Raw genomic sequence first — 5,081 nt, 5'->3', positions numbered from 1 at the left:
CTGCAGCTGAGAACTCCAACTCCACCCCCTGGTAAATCATTTATTCCCACGTATCTGAAGACCTGCAGGCCAGTGACTGTGCCAGGAAGCCTAGAGATAGAGGGATGATGAAGGAATGAACCTGAACCTCTAGTTGTCATGGTCTGGTCAGCACCGTAAACTCAGGAGCTGTTGGGGTCCATGCATGGATTTCAGGGTCCTCACAGCCTCCAGAAGTTCTGTGCAAATCTTTCTGTATATGGGTATTTGCAGTTTTAATAGCGAAAGGACTCTCTCATCAGATTATTCAGAGAACTCTGTGAGCCACCCACCCCCATTTCTAATAATAGTTTCTAAACTGAATTTTTTATTAGTAAGAAGAATTTTTATTAGTAAGGAGATTCATCCTGTAACTTTCAATAAAAAGAAAAACAGACTGTTTTAGAATAACAGAAGCTGACTTCTAGCTGGTTTACTGCCCCAACATCTAAGCTTAAGCATGTTGTCAGCAGATCCCAGCAAGTGGGGTTATCTGCCTGGATGGGGCTATGCATTCTTGGAGGATGAGTTAGAAATGCTCTGACCAAATAAATCCAAGGGCCAGAGGCTCTCCTTCCAGAAAATGCAGGCCACTCGTCGCTATCCTTATGACGTTTGTGCAAGCGCTCCAACTCCTGTCCTCCTGTAGCTGCAGGCTCCCGACCAAGAAGACTGAGGACAGCCTGTTTGCGGGGCGAGGCACCCCTTGGCGAATGCAGGCTGCCCGCTGGTGGGTTCTGCCACCAGGATTGTAGCTGTCGAAAACAGGGAAAGAAAAGCCTGGGTTGGCTCAACTCTATCCGGCTGGGCCTTGGTTTTTTGGTATGCTGCGTGACGGGGGTCACGCTTCATTCTTTCTCCGTGTGTGTGTTCATTATTGCAGCACCATATGTTGCACGTGGTTTGTTTTTTCTTTCTTTTTTTTTGCTTGTTTGTTTTTTGGGGAAGTGCGAGGGCCGGGAATTGAGCCCAGGTCTCACGCATGTCAGGCGAGAATTCTACCACTGAACTACCCTTGCACCCACAGCTGGGCCATTTTTTAATCAGTTTATTGCAATTCAAAGGCCCTGACTTGACTAATTGTATATTTAATCATATTATGAATATACAATCTGACTTTTAAAAATTTGAATCTAAGAAAGTATAAAATTTGTTCCCTGAAGTTATTGGGTTTTTTTATTTTCATCTTTTCTTATGAGGGAAGTGTGTTTTTTCTTAACTTCAGAATAGCCCTATTGCTGAGCAACTGGGCTGAAGCAGAGGTAGCAATTGTCCTCTAAATTGCTAAATAACTTTTAAACAATTGTGTGATTTGAATCCAGGTATTTTTAGCAGTAGCCTGTACTGTAACTGTAGCCTAATTTGATAACGTTTGTAACGTTTTCTGTTCTTTCTCCTTGTACGATAATATCTCACCTGGAAAGCAAAACCATACCACGGGCTTCTTTTGATCCTAATTATATGAGAGCAGGAAGGTTCGTACAGAAAATTAATACTAGCAAAATTAATGCATTCACTAAAAGCAGCAGTCTGACAACAAGTGAACAAATCACACTTTAGAAAAAGTTGGCCTCTGCTTTTTCTTTCTAGTAATCGAAATCATTAACTATATCACCTGGACCATTGAGAGAAAGGAGGCTAACCAGGTCGGCCCATCGTGTGACTTCAGCTGTGTAATCTTGACCTTGGAGATATGATTTGTTTGAGAATTATATAAAATAAGCTCTTGTTGACTAATGAGATAATAGAAAAATAATATCAGTTGCTTTATGACAAGTGAAAATCTAACATAATTTTAAAATATCCATTTAGTTTAAGATGCCGCATTCGAAATGTGCATGTAGGTGATAATGGGAAAGATGAGTAAAGTCAGTGCAGTGATATTTTTCAGATGGCAGAGAAATGAGAAATACATTGTACCCTTCAATGTATTTTTTTATATAAATTTTTTTGTTATAAATTGACAGTTTCTTCTGCTAAAGAAGTGAAGTTGTGTTCCATGTACCTGAGAGTTTTTTACATTTCTAAATTACTTCACTTTTCTAAATACCAAAGAATGTTATTAAAGTTGCATCTCATTACTGAATCAAAAACTGTTTTAAGTGGACTATATACATTTATTCAGGCTAGAAAAATGTTTTGTAAAGTGTAAGACCAGAAGGAATATCACAAAGCATAAAGAAAGAAACTTCTTTATTTTAAGGGTAAAATGACAATAGAAATTGGTAAAACTATGTACTGCACTAAAACAATGTGGATTTTTTCCCCTTCATTGTTCAGTAAATGTTTTGTGAGTCATGAACCAAGTATATATATACAAGCAGATTTTTTTTGAAAGTCAACTGCAATTGATTTTACAATAAAAGTTATCACCATTAATCTCTTAAAGCATATGCTAGATAAACAGGAAACCACACTCTGGAAATCCTAATTTCCCATTCAAACTCAAATACACCCAGGAGGCATTCCTATTAGCACTGTGATTTAATCCTAAAACTCCATCCCAAAAGACAATCTCTCCACAGAACAATAGACACTGCCTTGGGGGAAAAAGTCTTATCTCTCCAGCTTCTAAGTCACTGATGCTTGGGAAACGGCAAGTTGTGAATGATAGACAAGAAATAAGTTATGAATCTCCATCAATCAAGACTTGATTAAATATTTATCACTAAAGGTGATCAACATAGTCCTTTCCCATACTCAACATAAAGAAGGTGGAAAAGATTTGTTCAACACATTCACTCACTTACTCATTCAACAAACACGTCATGTTTGAGATGTTTGCGGGGCATCTAAGTGGAGAAGTTTTGGTGTGCTGGCACTGAGATGGACATATGCAAAGGCCTGGCTTCTTCCCTTATAATTCTCAGAATCAAGGAGAGACAGGCAGCCAGGTGAAAAGTCACAGTACAATCAGATGTTACTATGATGGAGATATGTACAATGCTCCCTGGTAGCATGAGAAGCAGAAATTAAATGTCAGGGTTACCAGAGGGGAGGCTACACAGAGGATTTTAAAACCTCTTGACAAACAAAAAATGGGAACAGGGCATTCCAGGCAGAGAGACATCTTCAAGTACTCAGTCACGAGAAAGTTTGAAATAGTCAAGAAACTGTGAATTAATGTGTGTGGCTGTAACCAACAGGCAAAATGGTTGTTGCAATAATATGTTTGAGATGTGTCTAGAGCAGTGGCAGTAGGGAAGGGGTGGGGTGGGGGAAGGAAATATTTAGAAATTGGACTAGACAAGGATTTGCGGTTAACTGTCTTAGTTTGCCAGGGCTGCTGCGACAAACACCACAGAATGGGTTGACTCCTACAGGAATTTGTTGTCTCATGGTTTTGGAGGCTGGCAGTCCACCGCTGTAGTGCTGGCAGGGCTCATTTTCCTCCAGAGTTTCCAGGATTCTGACAATCTCCCATCACATGTCATCTCTTGTTCTTCTCGGGTCTGCTCTGATTTATGCTGACTTCTGGCTTTTCTGACTTCTGGTATCTGTTGACTTCTGTCTCCATATTTTTTGTTTTTGCTTATAAGGATTCCAGCCATCTGGATTAGGGCCTTTGAGTAGGGTCTTCAAAGATACTATTCACAAATTAGGTTCGCACCTTAACTAATTATATCATCTTCAGAGGATTATTTCCAAACGAGTTCACACCTATAGAACTGTGGGTGAAGACTTGGCCATGTATTTTCCAGAGGCATAATTCAGCCCTCAGCACACCAGAGGCTGGGCTGAAAATGGGGAGCACTGGAGACTCTGGGCTTCCCGGTCTGGGCAAGTGCAGGACTGTGGACGACTAAAACAGGGACAGTACCAGAGGGGAAGAGAAGCACTGTGAAGGATGGGTGGAGACGGTGCATTCAGCTGGAGCACATTGCATTTGAAACGCTTGCAGGACATCCAGTTGGAGATGTTTGCTGGGCAATTCCATTTGTCGGTGAGGAGCTCAGAGAAGAAGAGGGGACTAAAGATAACAACCTAGGGGCCATCAGTGTCTAGAGGGAAGTCAAAGCCAATGGTACAGAGGAGACAAAAAGCACGGGGAACTGTTTCCCCATCACACCTTCATCACAGACAGGGGAGAGGGGCAGGCAAGTTTTAAAGCCTCCTGTGGGATTGTCATTGGCAGGTGACACCTTACCTTGGCTTCACCTGTAGAAAAGCTGATGTTTTGGGGGGGGTAAGGTGTTGTGTCCCCATCTCCCCCAGGTGGCCAGACTGACTCAAAGGGGCTAAGGAGAGAACAAGCCTTGTCTTCTGCTTTGTGCCATATGTGTCTTTCACATGTGGCTACAGTGCTGAGTTCTCAGGAGGGTTTAGGAAAGAGATACTGACTGGGCAGGTGATCTTAATGAAAAAAGAGAGCAGAAAGCATAGATGGTCCAAGATGATCTCGCATTTTGAAACTAGTATCTCAAAGCAGCTTCATCTTCAAGCCAGAAACCGGGCTGGGAAAACAAGCACTAGCGGGTCCAGCAAAATGAAAGCATACAAAGTACCATCCTGCCCCACGCCTCACTGCAGAAGTTTATCACCCTAGGGAGTTCATCAGGTGAAAACTACACATGAATGACGTTCTCAACAGAAACGATGTGTATTTAATTTTTTTTCCAGAGGTGGAGGAGGAGGTAGAAACTTAGTGTAAAATGCAAACTGTTCCATCTAGCTGAGCGTCTCTCTAGCTTCTCTAAGATACACTGAGAAATACTGGCTGATGAAATAAATGAATGCACATCTGTACATTCAAGGTATGCAGAGATCCATTGTTAGCTAATCAGTCTCCGGAGCGTTTACAGCAGAGAAGCAGAGTGGCACATTTGCTTCTTATGTGAATGGACATCACAGATAATAGTTTTAAATAGCTTCACACGGCTGTATTGATTTGCCTTGGACATTTCTGGAGTCATTGCTTGAGGCTCTCTAAGGCCTACTGCCCAGCTTACATACCTGGCCACAGAAATGGATGTGATTGCTGCAAGCTGCATCAAGAACTTCGTCTGAAGACATGCTCCGGATGTTTATGTGCAGCGCTGATGTGCAGGAGGATGGACAAGAGA

The sequence above is a fragment of the Tamandua tetradactyla genome, chromosome 3, assembly GCF_023851605.1.
Source record: "Tamandua tetradactyla isolate mTamTet1 chromosome 3, mTamTet1.pri, whole genome shotgun sequence".
NCBI lineage: Eukaryota > Metazoa > Chordata > Mammalia > Pilosa > Myrmecophagidae > Tamandua > Tamandua tetradactyla.
The sequence above is the reverse complement of the archived record's forward strand: the minus strand, read 5'-3'. Positions refer to the sequence as shown.